Source organism: Arvicanthis niloticus, chromosome 3 (genome assembly GCF_011762505.2).
Source record: "Arvicanthis niloticus isolate mArvNil1 chromosome 3, mArvNil1.pat.X, whole genome shotgun sequence".
Lineage (NCBI taxonomy): Eukaryota > Metazoa > Chordata > Mammalia > Rodentia > Muridae > Arvicanthis > Arvicanthis niloticus.
In genome coordinates this window covers 55,101,430-55,119,257 of record NC_047660.1, presented here as the reverse complement: position 1 = coordinate 55,119,257, position 17,828 = coordinate 55,101,430, and the positions used below count along the sequence as shown (strand labels likewise).

General features: G+C 43.1%; 1 protein-coding gene across 2 annotated transcripts in view; it reads right to left on the bottom strand.

Moving 5' to 3' along the window:
• Window positions 1–17,828, bottom strand: part of Msra (methionine sulfoxide reductase A) — a 311,518-nt gene that overhangs the window by 84,401 nt on the left and 209,289 nt on the right. The gene's annotated exons all lie outside the window — the stretch shown is intronic.

The following is a 17,828-nucleotide window of genomic DNA, read 5'->3' as shown; positions in this document are numbered from 1 at the left end:
CATCACCCCCATTGGGTGGCTCACAACCTGTAACTTCAGCCCCAAGGGTTCCTATGTCCTCAACCTGTACTCAACATGCAAACACTATTTTCCCACATGCATGTAATTAAAAAAAATAAATCATTAATTATAACAAATATCTCAAAGCTTGGGCAAATTTACCACAATCCCGGATTATACTAGGTACTCCATAAGAAATAGTTTTATATGAAAGCACTTAACAAATGATTTACTTATTTATCACTATGACGTATACTGTGTTGTGTGGCGCACTCTAGGAGAGAACCCCACCTCTAAGGAGGGAAAGAGGTTTGTCTCCCGGATTCAGAGTTTTCAGTCCATGGCTGCTGAGTGCCAGGGCCCATAGTGAGCCAGCACAGCACCAGGAGCACATGGTGGAGAGAGATGCTCACATCACAAACAAGAGGAAGAAGAGGGGCTGAGGTCCCAATATCCTCTTAAGAGATTGCCCCCCAATGACCTAACTTCCACAAGTTACCTCAACTTCCACAACTCACCTCTGGAAAGTCCTACCACTTCTCAATAGCACCATGAATGGGGGAGTGTATCTACATACTGACATCTGAGAGACATTTACAAACAGTAGAGAAGGGGCCCAGCCAGCCCCTCCAGTGCCTTCTTTAGGTAAGCAGGAGTCTTTGCAAAAGTAGTAGTAATTTAATGTATGTTTCATAATCAGTACAGTTAAGACCAATGGCTCAGGGTCACAGGTAAACTGAAAATTATTCATTTATATATCTGGCAGGCAAGAGAGATGTTTATAATACATTGCTTTGGTTTCCCCTGCCCCTCCCCCAGACATTCTGTTAAAATTGGACTTTTAGGTTGGGGACATGGCTCAGTGGGTAAGAATGCTTATCTCCCAAGCATGATGTCCTGAGTTAAAACTCCCAAAACACGCTCACACACACACACACACAGATACACACACAGCCACGTGTAGCCGTGTGTGGTCAGAGGTAGGAAGACAAGACAATGACTGGGTCGTGCTGGCTACCAGCCTACCTCTAGGTTTAGTGAGAGACTGTCTCAAGATGGAGAGTGACATAACAGGACACCTGATGTCCTTTGACCTCCCCACACACGGGCACAAATGTGCATTCAGAAGTACACGCTAGCACACATATGTACACAGATCCCACACACATATGCCATACTCACACGTTCACATACAAATCTGCTGTGACACTTAGTTTTAATTGCTAACTTGACACCATCTAGGGTTACCTGGAAAAGGAGTCTCAATGAGGAGCTGTCTAGATTCATTGGCCTGTGGACATGAGTGTGAGGAATGTTCTTAATTGGGTTAATTGGTGTGGGAAGACCTACCCTGAACATGGGTGGCACCATTTCATGGGCTGCCCCCTCCCAAGACTGAATGAAAAGGAGAAGAGCCAGCTAAGCTGGCTGGTGGGCAGGCAGGCTGGGTTTAACCATTTGCCCTTGTTCTCCTACATTTCTCTGCTTCTTCCTTAACTATCCCCACAACAGCAGTGCTCTGACGGAAGTCCTTCACTACATCCTAACCACCCTGCCGCCATTTGCTTCCCCCTCATCCTATTCATTGCTGAACTCAGCTGCCTCTTTCCTGCCTGAACCCTCTAAAAATGGCATCTCCTTCATTACCGTTGACAGTCTGCACAGTTGAATCTTTGGTCCTCACCCCTTCCTGGCTTCAGTCATATGGTGCCACATTCCCACCAGCATTCATGTGACTTGACCCATGGATGTTCTCAACTTCTCTCTCTATGGCCTTTCCCCCTTCATCTCTGGCATGAGCAGCCCTCCTTCCAACCCTGAAGTAGTCCCTGTTTTACAGGCTCCCCCCAGCCTTCCTTTTGTTTCCTGCAGCCCTTCACCAATGCCTTCCACCCTAGGGAGATGAATGCATAAGGGGATGTGGTGATAAAACCCAAGTAAATGGATCTGCTGCAGGGCACAGTCCAGAGCTGGATTAAAAAAAATCTTCTGATTGGGGACTTGTTGTGGCATGAACATGAACACCCTCACAGACTCACGTGTTGAACACTTGGTTCCCAGCTAGTGACACTGTTGTGGAAGTTCTGGGCACAGTAGAAGGGAGGCCTAGCTGGAAGAAATAGGTAACTGGAGGCTGTTTATTCCTGAGCTTTTTGTGCCTTGTTTGTTGTCATGGGGTGAGCATGCTCTGTCTTATGCTCTGTCTGCACCGTGGGGTTCAGAGTCAACAGAGCCAAACAACCATGGACTGAACCTTCTGTAACTCCAAGTGAAAAATAAGCCTCTCTTCTTTAATATCAGTCAAATCTGTGGTCATAGCAATGAGAAAGTAACTAACAGTGTGCAGACTGAGCGAGTGAGGTTATCTCACATATTGTCCCACCATGTGACCCCATTTCTGCCTCTGAGCTCCTCCACACTCCACTCCTTCTGTCCCCAGGGACATCACTTTAATATTCCTCATTATTAGAGCAAAACAGGATGAGGAAAATGAACATGCTCTGTAACTCACTCCTATAAAATATCCTCATGTTAATAAGTTTTTATTCTAGACTTAAAGTTTCAACTTGTTGAGTCTATCTTTTAAGTTTGACAAGGACTGACACATTGACCAGCTCCTCTCTGTGTGTGATTCCTTTAAAAACTCTTCCAAAATATAAATCAAAGCCTCCAAACAATTCATTGGTTTAGATTGTACACATGTTCAACTCCTGAGCATTAAGTCACAGCACCCCAGGAGATAACATCGAAATGCACATCATGGTTGAGTATCAGCCTTCTCTTAGCTCTTGTCCACCAGGAGCTAATAAGCTGTCAGCTAGGGGTAGTGTTAACTAGGCCACTGGGTAAAGCTCCCTTGGGCAATTTTCAAGATGGAGGGGAAAGTGAAGAAATCAATTAGTATCCTTAAAGTAAACCCTAGGTGTTTTTTAATGACACTCTTAGACAACTGAAGGACTAATGCACAATGGGTGCTCTCTATACACAGCCACTTCAGCCTCTGCACTGCTAGCATCCTGAGCTAGATGATGCTCAGTCCTTGAGCTACCCTGTGCATTCCTGGACACATAGTAGCATCCTCAGGCCCTATCCATCAATGCCCACCCAGTTGTGACACACGAGCACATCTCTATGTACTTCTACATATCCCCTGGGTAGCTTAACTGCCTCTGGCTGAGACGTATTCTGTTATACTAGTGGAGCATGACTTCTAACATCTTTACATACAGCCTTCATGGTCAGGCAGCTGAGCAGATGAGAGGGAAGATGTAGGAGCCGTAGGAGGGTAGAGAGCAGAGGGAGCATGGAAGTCCTCCATGCTCATATTTGGGTTTGTATTCACTAAGTTCCATGATGGTCACTAGTGTGGTTTTGTCTTAATTTATACTTTTAATTTCTATTATTATTTTAAAATCTCACATACATACACTTTGCATGTTGACTTTCTCTGAATTCAAGAAAATACAAGTTTTTTTTAAAATTTGTTTTTGTCAAACAGCATTTTTAATTGAAAATATTTTTTTCAGACAATATAGTCTAATGTTGTTCCCCCCTCCCCCCCCCCCATTTCCTTGCAGATCATCCTACCGCCCCACACATTCACCTCCATTCATTCTATCTCTGGCTTTTGAAAACTAACAGGCAAATTTTTAAAAAGAATAATAAAACAGAGAAAAGACACCAGAAACACAAATACAGATGTGCAAAATCAAGACCCATAAGAAACACAAATTGGAAACCATAATATACAAGCAAAAGACAAGTAAGATTTTTGAAAAATGTTCAAACAAAGCAAAAGAGGACAAAAACATCTACAAAAATATCATCGAGCTCATTTTTGGTCAGCATCTACTGCCGGGCATGAGGCTGCCCTTAAGTGTGGCTTGTATACTGAGTGAGATCCTATTGTAGGAAAATAATGTCTCCTCTGCAAGTGGTTGTCAACTGGAGGTAACTTCCTGGTTATGAATGAGAGCCCATGTCCACTTTCTCCTCTTAGCACTGGATCCCCAACTGGCTTGAACCCGTGCAGGCCCTGTGCATGCTGCCACGGTCTCTGTGTATTCATAAGCGTGTCAGTCCTGTTGTTTCTGGAAAACACTGTTCCTCTGCTATCATTCATTACTCTGGTCCTTACATTCCTTCTGCCTCCTTTTCAGAATAGTTCCCTGAACCCTGAGGGGAGGGGTTGATGAAGACATCCATTTAGGACTTAATGTTCCAAGGCAGCATTTCAAGTGACATTTCAGATATAAAACAACAGACGTGTAGTAAGTAAAAATTAAAACGATTATGTATACAGTTTAGATATAAGGCTCTCAGCTGTATAAAGGAAATCATCAAGGGTCTTTTTTTGCTTCTTATTTAAAAATCTGGGAGGAGGAAGGAGGAACATTGAGGTAGCACCCTGTCCTTGTTGGTGACCAGAGTGGCTATCACACTGCCCAGGAATCTCTAGAGTCCTGTCCTTGCTGGTGACCAGAGTGGCTATCACACTGCCTGGGAATCTCTAGAGTCTGTCCTGTCTCACGGTGCCCAGGGGAACAGCATTCATGTTACCAGGGATGAAGACAAAGATGATGGGACAAGATACACTTGTGCTTCTTTTTTCAGTTACAGAAGTGAAGCTTCACTGACGCTGGGAATCAGTGGCTCCATGGTCACCAGGGACTCAAGTTTCTTTTCACACAATTATTTTTAGCACATGGCTCCACACTCAAAAACAAACATCATCTTCTGGTCCTGTAACCACTATGGCCAAAGTGTAGACCAAGATAAGGGAGGGGGAGAAAAGTGGGTGGACAAGACCTCTCACTTACTACCTCTTTATTATTATTTATTTATAATTACTATTGTATATGTGTGCACACGTGTGTGTGTGTGTGTGTGTGTGTGTGTGTGTGTGTGTGTGTGTGTATGATGTGTGTGGTTGGGTAGGTGCATGCCATGGTGCATGTGTGAAAGTCAGAGGACAAGGTTTTTAGGATTTAATTCTCTCCTTCCACCTTTATGTGGGTTTCAGGGATCAAACTCAGGTCTCCAGGTTTGCATGGCAAATGTCTTTATCCACTGAGCCATGGGCATTCTCTGAGAGTGACAGAATGCAAGAAGCCCATAGTCCTATATACCACCTGTTCCCACTTAGGATGGTGCATCTATGTTCTGTGGTTGACTCTTACTATATGATGGGGCATAGAAGCTGTGGTCATTTGAATATGCTTGGCTCTATTATGAGGTGTGGCCTTGTTGGAATGGGTGTGGCCTTGTTGGAGTAGGTGTGGCCTTGTTGGAGAAAGTGTATCACTGTGTGGGTGGGCTTTGAGACCCTCCTCCTAGCCATGTGGGAGCCAGTTTTCTCCTAGCTGCAGAGAGATCAAGATGCAGAATGCAGCTCCTCCAGTGACATGCCTACCTGGCTGCTGTCATGCTTTCTGCCTTGATGATAATGGAGTGAACCTCTGAACCTGTAAGCTAGTGCCAATTAAAGCATTCAACTACTTTTCAAAGTCCAAAAATCCACATTCCTCCAAACAAAAGTATGGTCAGGCCTATCACAGCAATACTCCACTCCTGGTACCAACTTCTCCCTTAGTTGGGGTGTCTATTACTTTGAAGACACACCATGACCAAGGCAACTCTTATAAAGGACAACATTTAATTGGGGCTAGTTTCTAGATTCGGAGGTTCAGTCCATTATTATCATGGAGGAAAGCATAGCAGCATCCAGGCAGGCATGACACTGGAGAAGCTGAGAATTCTACATCTTGTTCCAAAGGCAAACAGGAGAAGCCTGACATCCAACCAGCTAGAAGGAAGGTCTCAAAGCTCACTCTCACAGTGATACACATACTCTGACAAGGCCACACCTCCTAATAGTGCCACTTCCTGGGCCAAGCATATTCTAACCACTACAGAAGCTATGGCTCTATCTACAAAATTCTGAACACCTCCCGGTTGCTTATCCCAAAGCTATCTCAGTGAAAAGTAAATCTGCTGATAAATGTCTCAGAACTGCAGTCATTTCACACAAATGGGAAGCTAGTTTTCTCTTTGCTTATGAACTGACCCACTGGTTTGTCTCCACAGAGATGGCACTGCAAGCCTGCACATCACAGTGGCACAGAAGACTCACACTGCTCATTCCAGCCTTGCCTCCTTTCTGGGGCTGGAAAACAGGATCTTCCCAGTGCTCCAGCCTTCTCCACCAGGTCGCCAACCTCTCTCCCTGACAGTGACACACAACTTCTAACTGCACTCTAAGAGCTCTTCTTGGCACACCTGGCCTTTCTCTCAGGTGTCTGAGATGAACTCCATGAATATTGAACAGTCTCACTTTACCTGACTGGAAAATTAATTTTGTCAATTTTAGCTGACAGCTCATTTTAAATTTAAAATGAGAAAATGAATGGATAGCCCTTGTTTCATAAAGAGGGAGGTAGAGAGGGCATCAATATAGTGAACAAACCCTGGAAACATGGCTCAGCCAATAAAATGCTTGCTGCACTAGCATGAGGACCTAGGTCCCATCTCTAGTACCTACTAAAACATCTGGGCACAGTGGTGGACACGTGTAATAGAAGCACAGGCCATCAGGGATCACTGCACACCAACACAGACCATCAGTGACCACCATAGACCAGCACAGACCATCAGTGACTACCACAGACAGTGACAACTATAGACCAGCACAGACCATCAGTGACCACCATAGACTAGCACAGACCATCAGTGACCACCATAGACCAGCACAGACCATCTGTGAGACATTTTTAGGATGTTTACAGAATAAACAACAAGCATAAACAGGTGGCATATAATGGAGAAAGTGAGCTGCGCATGAGCAACCATGCCTCCACCACTCTCTATTGCTGGCTGTAAATGGAGTCTGACAGCTACTTCAAGCTATTCCACTGCTTTGGTTTCTCTGCCATAATGGACTGCACCTTGGACTATGACAAAAATAAGCTCCTCCTCCCTTAAGTTGCTTTTGTCAGTTTATTTTAGCACAACAACAGAAAATAAAACTAAGACAAGATTCAATATATAAAAGTATATAACACATGTATACACGTGCCAAAATTACATAAAACATAGTACATGATTTATTCAGGTGTATACTTTAATGTTACAGTAACATGATGGTATCATTATTTATTATCAAGAAGTGGATGCTCAGATAAAGACTACCAACATAAAGAAATGGAATGCCACTGTGCCCTGTGTGTCCCTTCTAATGGGAATGCCTTCTAGTTTAGTTTGGCCTAGTTTTGAAATTTATGCTATGCACAGAACAAAGCTATACGGTGGCTTCAATCTCACATTTTCTTCATTTTGTGGCTTCAGAACATCTCTTGAATGAGCACCCACCCACTATGGATGCATTCATTCTGTGATAAGCCTGTGACCAGCCTGGGACCGCCAAAGACATTCTCAACATGCTCTCTGCTATGCACATACATGATGTGCTTATGGAAGCTGTTGTCAGTGAGGTTTACATGTCTTTAATGTAACTACATGTGAGCCACTTTCTGGAGCAGTGGCCCTGCTTTACAAAGTCCATGTTGCTCTACCCAGAGTCCGGAAGCTCTGAGAACCTACCAGTTCACAGATGTGCTCATGTTTGATAGTCCACTTTTGGTCAGTCAGCTTGGTTCCTGATGCAATCTCACTTGATCTTAATTTGTATTTTCTTAATTGATAATGAAGTTTTTAATTTTATGCGTCTCCACTGCTATTTAAATACCTTGGCCACATTCCTTTGCAGCAATCTGTGTTTCAAAAAAAAAAAAAAAAAACCCTATTTCATATATTTTAAATATTCCTGATATAAATCTGCTATCAGATATAATCTCATTACTCTTGGCATTTTCTTTAAAATAGTTTAGTTTGCTTAAATTTTATTTATATATTTTATTTATTAATTTATGTGTATGAGTGTTTGCCTTCATGTACACCTGGCGTCTGCATGGTGCCTTCAGCAGCCAGAAGGTGTAGATCCTCTGCAGCTAGAGTTACAGGTGGTTGTGAGCCACCATGATGTACTGGGAACTGAACCGGGGTCCTTTGTAAGAACAGCGGGTGCATTAAACTGCTGAGTCATTGCTCCAGCACTCTCAATGCTTTATGATAAGTCAAAATTCTGAGATGGATGAATTTATCAAACTTATTTTGCCTTTTTTGTTTTTGTTTTTTTTGGTTTTTTTTTTTTTTTTTTTTTTTTTTTTTTTTTTTTTTTTTTTATAGGAAACACTTCCAGACCCCACATCATAATGAAGTTATTCACCCAAAGTCCTGCATGTTTTACCTTTGGCTTTTAGGTCTTAAATGTACAAAGCATTGTTGTTTTGTGCATGGCATGAGGCAGATTTTACCCCCTAAGGATCTGGAAAAACAAAACAACAAGAAAACAAACAAAAAGGAGTCTTTATTCATTAAAAAGCCCTCTCCCCAGTACTCTGAAGCTGATGGTTCCGTAGCTCTGCCCTCAGGCATGTCCCCTTCTTACTTTGCTCCTCTGCACTGTCTGCTTATCGTTCTCCACATCAAATGCACAGCAGCTTAACTGGTGCAGTTTTACAATGACTCAAGACTCACAGAAGGAAAAGTTCCTATGTTCTTCTTGTTACATAAGAAAACATTTGCTTTTATAAATACTGGGAATATATTTTTTTAAGTCTGAAGAAGAAGGGAGTGGAGGAGGACAGAGCAAGAATAGCAACACCACAGCAGCAGGACTGTAGGTTTTCACTGGGGTTTACACTAGATTTACAAAATAGCCTAAGAGAAGCCCGTTCGTAACTGGATCTTTCTGCTGTTCCATGGCTAAGTGAACACTATTAGAGATTTATTAATGACAGTCATCCTCAAGGCCCCGCTATCTGAAATTCTCATGGCTGAACCTAAGAGTTTATCTTTTGCTCATGCAAAGTTCCTTTAGTTAAAAGAGCTGCTAACCCCTCCTGCCTTCTGAGTGTCTAGGGGCCTAGCCTGGTGGAGGCTGATGTATCTTTGGTAGGCTGCTTCTCTACCCAGGTTGCTTCCCACTTTTAGAGCTCAGAGGCTAGGCAAGAGTTTGAGGAGTTAAGACCGGAAGTAGTAGATGTCATTTTGCCATATTCAATTGGTCAGAACTCAGTCACATGACCACTAGAAGAAGAGAAAATCCCAGAAAGCTGGGGAGAAGTGAGCACTACTCAGTCATTCACTTTGCTTCTCTCCTTGACTCAGGTCTGAAGGAGGATCCCTACCTACCCCAGTACAAGGCGGATTAGAGATTGTAACACATCAGACATATTGGAGCGCACATCTTTAATGGCAACACTTGTGAGCTAGATGCCAGCATGGGCTACACCATGATGAGTTCCAGGCTGCCCTGGGCTACAGAGTAAGTAATAAATGAATAAACAAGCAAAATACATAAAAACAAACAAAACTGCAGTAGTTGCTCCAACATGCTGTAGTTTCTGAATAGCTCACTGTTAAGTAGCATGTGTGCACACAGTAGGTCTTTTTCCATGCTTTTCTCACTTATGAATACTAAATTGTGTTGAATACCTTGCTGCATCCACTCGGGTAGCTATGTTTTTCTTTTAATCTGTCCAGGAAACACTGTGTTCAGTTTTCTTGGTTAATGCTGAACTACTAAACTGAGTGCTCTGGAGTCCACTTGCTCATCGTTAACACGTGTTCTAGAATCCACTTGGTCATGGACACTGTCTCAAGGTGCTACCAATTTTAGTTCCCTAACAGTCCTCTGGAGATTTCTGCATACATGTTCCTAAGTAAGACTGTACTATGATTTTGCTTTCTCGTGTGCTCAGATTTGGGTATCAAGATTACAGGGAGATTTCATGGAACAGCCTTCAGATCTCTTCAGCCCTTGGAAGGCATCTCACAAGACAGCAACCATTTCTCTCGTAAATGCTGGTAAAACTCACTGAAGCATGCGATCTTCTCAAGTATAGATTCAGTTTCTCTAAGGACCTTCGGTTTGTTTCATTCTGTTGGGCTCTATTTTTTAAGGGGTTTATTTTCAATTTAACTTTTGTCACAAGTTCATTGCTGCAGATGTCCTCTGAGTCTGGCAATGTGTCCAGTGTTTGCAGTGAGATTCCATTTTTTATTCTTCATACTGGAAATCTCTGCCCTGTTTTATTGATTTTTGTTGTTTGTTTGCTCTATTGTTGTTGTTGTTGACTCACTATTCTAATAGATTACCAGCTGAATATCCATTTGGAAAGTCTTGGCTTTCATGGTCTTCTCTGCTGTGGTTTAAACTCCACATCATTTGTTTATGTTCTTAATGATTTCTTTCCTGCTGTTTGAGATTACTTTGTGGTTGGTCTTCTTGCTTCTTGAGATGGATGCCCTTCTGTCTTCTCACAGAAGGGTTTATGATCTGTTTAGCCATGCCCTGTGAACTTAGATACATAGTACTCGAATCACTGCCTAGGTAAATTATTTTCTAATTTCATTCATGATTTATCCTTAATATCTAGGTTTGCTAGTGATTTTTCTTGTCAGCACAATGAGAAGCAACTTTAAGGGGATTTATTTTGGCTAGTGGTTTGAGGGGACACGGTGCCTTGAAGTGGACAAAGGCATGCGGCAGAACTGTCCACTTTGCTTGCTTAGCTCACTGGAGATCAGGGAGCAGAGACAGGACAAAAAGCAGAATCACAAGACCTGCCCCACAATGAGCCACTTCTCTTGCTAGCCCTCACCTCCTAAAGGCCCCACAAACCCAAAACAGCACCACCAGCTGGGGATCAAGTGTTCAAACATAAGAGCCTGTGGGGATATTTCACATGCAAACTAAAGTGCTAAGATAGTTAGAAATTAAGTTTCCTTTTTAACATAGGAGGACTTTTCTGGATAACTTTCTGCTACTGATTTCCAGCAGCCATGGTAAGAGAATTCTAATCTACATGATTTTAAACTCTTTAGCTATACTAATCTTGTTTTCTGGCAGTGTATGTTCTATGTATGACTGAAAAGACAGGCCATTTCCAGGTACAATGCAGTGCTTTATATGTGTCCAATAAGTTCAGGGCTCTGGGCTGTTCACACCTTTGATATCATTAGTAAGGACCCCCAAACCCACATTTTATGGTGCTGGAGTATTCTCTCAGAACATGGGTGTCTCCTGTTTTTGTCTGTCTGTCTTGCTCCCTGCTTCCTTTCATCTTAATCTGGTCATTCCTTACAATCTGTCAATTGTTGCTTGTGATGTTCTCAGTGCATTCTAAATGTTTAATCTAACATCTTAAGTCATTTTTATTGTGTGAGCTGAATGGAACAGCCCAGCCTGCCATTACTGGAGCCTAGGTACTCCAGTTCCCACCAATGCTATCAGCTCTGATCTCCCTTTCTTAATTTAGGACCCTCGTTTGAAGTGTAGTAGTTCTTCTGACTTCATATTTTATTGCTGGAGTGCAAAATTTTCAAATTCTAAATGGTGATGTAAAATGTGTGTGATTCCTCTGAATGTTTCCAAAAGCCCAATTATCTTCCTCTCGCTAATCCTTAACAGCGTGTATGAAATTGTAATGGACACCGCAGGAGTTCACAGACACTGGCAAGTGTGCAGCTGTTTCCAGTCACCATAGGTCATGCTTCCTGCTCTCTGAAATCATCACTTAACAACGTGGAGTCACGTGTTTTACCAGACGAGGAACACCAGGTTTGGAACTGAGCCCCAGGGAACAAATTCCATCTTTGTCACATCTTTGTACTTGTGGGCTCCAGGCAAATCCTCTTGCTTCACTGGGGCAGTCTGTCCATCTGCAGAATGGGTCTAACTTTCACAGGTACATTTAAGAATCCCATAGGGTTTTACACACTCACAAGCACTGTGGCCAGCATGGAAATGCTACCCACTAAGAGTCCTTCAATCAGTTTGGAGGAAAGGCCGAGCAAACCTCTTCCGTATGAGCATTCTGTGAAAGAGACAGCAGGAATGCTGTGCACACATATGATGCTGCTATGCAGGGGAAGCACACTTGAGAGGAGAATTCATAAAGAAAAAATACTGGGTTCTTTGTTCTGTTTTTCTCTGTTCCCTGAAATTCTTAAAAGAATGAAGCCCCTTGCAGAATTCATAATGCTGGGTTTGAGCCACTTTTACATTTTGTGTGTGTGCAGCTGTTCCCTCACTGCAAGCATGCACATCTGCTCATTAGCAATACAATATAATTCCCACTGTCTAATTATTTGCAGATGATAGATTTCTTACACATGATCTAAAAAAAGGATAGTCCTTCAAAACTGGTGACTTATTAAAAAAAAACAAACTAACTTAAAAGGGTCAGCACAATAAAGTTCAGATATTAATTTGCCAAGTTCAAATATACACACGCCAGCACTTAATCACCCACTTGATGGGAAACAGGAGGAAATTGGGATTTTTTTTTTCTCCCTGCAATTAATGTTTCCCAGTAGACAGAATGGGGATGTGCATGGGGGAGACACGGGCTGCTCTTCCATGCACCTGGAAAGAGGCTATGGGGCAACCACACTGAAATGGCTTGAGTGATGTTCATAAAGAGTGTGTGTGAGGGGAAAACACAGGCCAGAAGGAACCGGCTACAGAGGTAGTGTCCTTAGAGGTCTGTAGAGATGACATGGTGGCTCATGTCTGTAAGCCTCGTACTGAAGGCTGAGGCTGAAATGGGTAGATGTGCAGAGCTCTGTGGCCAGCCAGTTTAGCCAATCAGGGAGCAATGGGTTTAGTGAGAAACCCCACCTCATGAAGCAAAGTAGGAAGCCATGGGCAGGACACCTGTTATAAACTTCTGGCCTCTATAAGTGTGCCTGCATACACACACACACACACACACACACACAAACTCGAACGCACCCTCCTACACACACACACACACACACACACACACACACACACACACACACACACGAACAAGCACATATACACAGACATACACACATATACACAAAAAGTCCTTGGGGTTTTCCAGCCTTAAGTGTAAGCTGAGAAACCCTGCATGAATTTGCATTGCCCTTACGCTCACTGGCAAGTTCATCTACCCTGTTGCTGAGGCATGCCTTCACTAGAACCCACTTCTTCGAGATTTTGGTATAGACTGAAGACCAGCAACAATCCAGGAATTCTCTGTCCTCCAGTGCCAGATTGGGACTACAGTGACAGCCAGCTGCATGAACTCAACCATTCTCAGCCTCTCCAGGGTGAGACAGTCATTATTGGACTACCTGGACCACATCCTATAAGCCAGTCAAATAAGACAGACAGACAGACAGACAGACAGACAGACAGACGCATGCAAGCATGCGCGCGCGTACACACACACACACACACACACACACACACAAACACACACACAAAGAGATTCATTCTATTAAGTTAGAAAACCCTGATAGATACACAGACCAATCATTCAGTTTGGGGTAAATGCTGAGAAGGTCAGAAGGTTTGTTGGTGGAGAGATACACAGGTAAAGAGGGCAGGGAGCCTTAATTTAGCTTGGGAAGGTCAAGGAAGGCCTCTTTGAAGACAGCAGAAATCAAGAGGACAAGAAGGAGCCCTGCTTGTTAGGGGCTGTGGGCAGACTTAGTAGTAGTGCCAGACTCTAGAGCAAAAAAAAAAAAAAAAAAATGTTTGTTGTCAAGAAACAGAATAAAGAAATGAAGGTCACTGTATTTGAGATGCCCTAAGCAGAAAGGTCATGGGTTAATCTAAGGTCATGCCGACTGTTATAAAGTTCATAAATGACCCCAAGGAGAATGGACAATCAGAGAATGGATTGAAGCATGAGAGGGGCTTGTTTTGTGATGATAGATCAGGAAAGGGTAGCGGTACGGGAATTAGCAGACTTGGAGGCCATTGAGAATGGAGCTCTCTCTTACAATCCATGTAGACTCCACCTCTTATTCCCCTGGTTACACTATAAGGACAAGCTTTACCAGAAATGGAATGGAAATCGTGAAAACGTGGAGGTTCTGGGCTTTGTTGGGCCATTAAGGAACAGTTAATTTCTCCAAGTCAAAAGAATGGACTCTGAGTTCTACCTCTGACCCTGCTTGGAGACATGACATTCTGACCTACTCCACAGTTAGAATGTCACATGCTATTGTCTCCTTCTTAAGAGTCAATCCAGTTGGGCCTGTCAATCACCTGTTCCAGAGAACACCCCTCAGGAAGGCTGATTCATCATGAAGACATGCTAAGGAGATTGGGAGGAATAATTATGCCCTTAATGAGATAACATAATGCATTTCCCAGAAGCCGCTCCCTTTATGCAGCAACTTGCAGAGCATCATCCGTGCAGCACTGCTGAGCCTGCCTTCTTTTCCAATCTCTAACTCAAAAGTTCTAACTTGGACACTGGCCAAAGGCATAAGTATGTGTTTCCTGACTGTCTGGGTTTTTACACTCATTCTCTGAAGCCCCCACAGCCACCATGAGTGCATCTGCTTACTGATATCCACTGCTGAACATACTGGCTTCCTTGGGCCCTATCTCCAATAGGCATGGCCTTCTCTCTTCCTCTTCTCCACCTCTACCTGGTGGTTACTGAGACTTATAGCCTGCTTGTCCTGGAGCTTTTCTTTCACACACTAATATGACAGTCTTCAAACTTTCTCCTGAGTTGGTTTTTAGATTCTTCTATTAACAAGACTAAGAACCAATAAAAAGGGAACTTTCATATCCCTGGTAACAGCAGGATGAGTCAGGAAGAAGCCCTGAGTATGGCCAAGGAAGATGTGAGCAATAATACATGTCCACATGGCTGGTGTGTGGCTGGGCCAAGCTCAAAGCTACAGATGGCATCATCATCCTGAATCCTCACTCACACAGAAAATGTGATTACAGATGTCTTGATCATGAAATATTTTAATTAATTAAAGTTTTGGAGGGTGACAACAGCTCATTGTCAGGTTATTGCTGTGGCTGTGCTAGTGAGAATATAGGGACAGGCTACTGGAAAAAAGAAGGGAATGTCCCAAAGTGTGAACTAAGGTAATAGTAGGTTAGGCAAGGCAGTTCTTTCCTTAAGAGCTCAGACTGGCATGATGACTTGACACTTCTGTGCTGCAGCTCTGCCATCCCTGAAGCCCACGATGGCTTCCCTCTGCATGCATGTTCAAGATCGGAGGAAGAAGAAGAGGGAAGGGGACATCCTGCCCCTAAATACACAGGAAAAAAAAACCCACATGATCCATTACATTCACACACTAAGAAGGATGAGGATGAAGAGGGAAAGGAAGAAGAGGAAGAGGAGGAAGAAAAAGAGGAGGAAGAAAAAGAGGAGGAGGTGATGTTGAGCTGGTAACATCCTTCCTAGAAGTACACAGAGCCTGGAACTTGACCCATTATACTCACTAATGCCTGAATAGTCTAACTTCCAACAAATACTACACTCCACTCTAAGGCATATGAAAGTTTAAGTCTTTTTTTAAAAGATTTATTTAATTTTTATGTGTATGAGTGTTTGTGCACCATGTGCATGCCTGGTGCCTGCTTAGCTCACAAGAGGGCACTGGATCTTCTGGAGATGGAGTTATGAGCCACCATGTGGGTACTGAGAATTGGGCCTGGATTCTCTGCAAGAACACAGGTGGTCTTCATTGCTAGGCCATCTCTCCAGCCCCAGAGTTAGAGTCTTTATTAGTAAGTGCATATCTAGCTAGAATTATAAGCTATCCAAGTAGAGAAATAGATACTGGGTCAGTGGCCACTGTGAACAGGCCCTGACTCCCAAAGGATTATCTAGAAATTGTTCTTAGTTTAGAGCTACCAGGAAAGACCTACAAATCCCACAGTGAGCTGGCATGGGATGCATACTATGGGTAGCTATTCCCATTTCCCAGAGGCAAGTGAGGCTGCTATGGGTAACAAAATGTGGCTTTCACTTAGAGTAGAATTCAATCTGTAGAACTAGTATTTACTGCTCTCACTTTAAAAAGGACACTGAAGCCATAACTGTTATCACAAAGGACCAGCATGCTTAACATAGGAGGAGGTACACTTGCCCAGGAGTTTGGTGTCTTCTAGAGCTAAGGAAAGAAGCTAGACTAAGCCTTCAGCAAATATGGAGCCCACCAACACTGGGCAAAGCTCTGAGGCCTTAGGAACCTTGCCCCTTCTTTCCCATTAAATGAGGATTACAGACAAGATGAAGAGAAGTCAAAAAATCTAAAACACCCATCACTTAGGGTAGCCCCTAAAAGGTCCTTAATAACTGTAGGGGTCCCTAACCCCAGATAGACAAGATGAAATAGCTTATAATAGAGAAGTCAGACATTGTGTATTGTAACTTGGCCCAGGGTCTATAGACTTAACTCTGTGTCCTAGGCACAAATACAAACATTGAACTGTATCACCATTGTGCACATATACTAGCACTAGAGGCTGGAATTACATCTCATTCCTGTTTCAGAAGCAAAATTCAGAAGCCTGTGAGGGAGGCTTACTGTCTGCATCAAGCATCATGGAATCAAAACACAAGCCATGCTGAACTCTTCCTAATCACATGAGGGACAAGAGAATCTCTGACAATATAAAATCCAACCTCTAGCAGAGAGAGGGCAATGCAGCTATAAACACAAACTTTAAAATCTGGTGAAATGCTGGTGTGTTGAGAAAGTTCTAGCTCCGCCTGGCACACCCTTGGCACCTTGAGGTTTTCGTGCTAGTCTAGTTAGTTCTTATGCCAGATACACCATGAAGCTAGGATGTATGTTTAGTAGATCTGGTGGCTATTCTTGGTTGTCAACTTGACTATATATGGAATGAACTGTAATCCAGAAGTGGAGGACACACCTGTGATCCAAATCTTGAGGCAGAAGACATACCTTTAATCTGGGCCACACCTTCTCTGGTAGCCTACATAAGGACAGTGGAAGAAGAAGAAAGCCTTTGCTCTTAGCCTGCTTGCCTTCGCCTTGCTAGCACAGCATCCCTTCCCTGTCATTGGAGACTACTTCTCCAGGATCCTAGCACATACAGAAGACCAGCTAAAATCCAAGCCTTATGGGACTAAGCAACTACTAGATTCTTGGACTTTCTACTCATTGCCAGCTATTGTTTAGATTAGTTGGACTGCAGACTGTAAGGCATTCCAATAAATTCTATACACACACACACACACACACACACACACACACACACTCACACACACACACAACTGACTAATAAAGCAGATTACAGAAAAGTTCAGAATTGAGTGTCTTGGCCCAACATCTCAAAGCTGGAGAGGTCTAAAATGGGGCCAGAACCCAAATCTCTTCAATCTCAGTCTCTTCCATGTTCCCTGGAGAATGTCAGCAGTTAAGGGACCAAATGGCTATATCTATAGTTATATATGCCCCATGGGTAAAGACAGAAAGCAAACACAGGATGCACTGGCCTAAACTTGAGGATTTTGGTCAAAGTACAGGTTTTGTGGTAACTCGTAGATGAGGTGAAGGAGTCTCCTTTTCTCTAGTCAAATGTAAACTGAGGTTTTTGGTCAGTTACTCCACTTGATACACTGAGAGACAATCTCTTGGGAATGGCTCACAGTAACTGAGAAAGGACAGATCCCTGGACCGATCTATAACTCTGTGTGTTTATGTATTATCTACTCTTTCAACTCTGGAATTTAGGTAGATGACATCATGATAGGCTTCTGACATGGACACTGGCCTCTCCAAACTCTGTCCTCATATATGTTTAGCAAGCACATCACTGATGAAGTTGTCTCCCCAGCCTCCATACAGTATCTTAAAGCACCAGAATCTTCCATTTCCTGCCAGTTTTGTCCCCTTCTACACAGTAACCATGTCTGTGACTCTGTTCTACCTATGAGTGT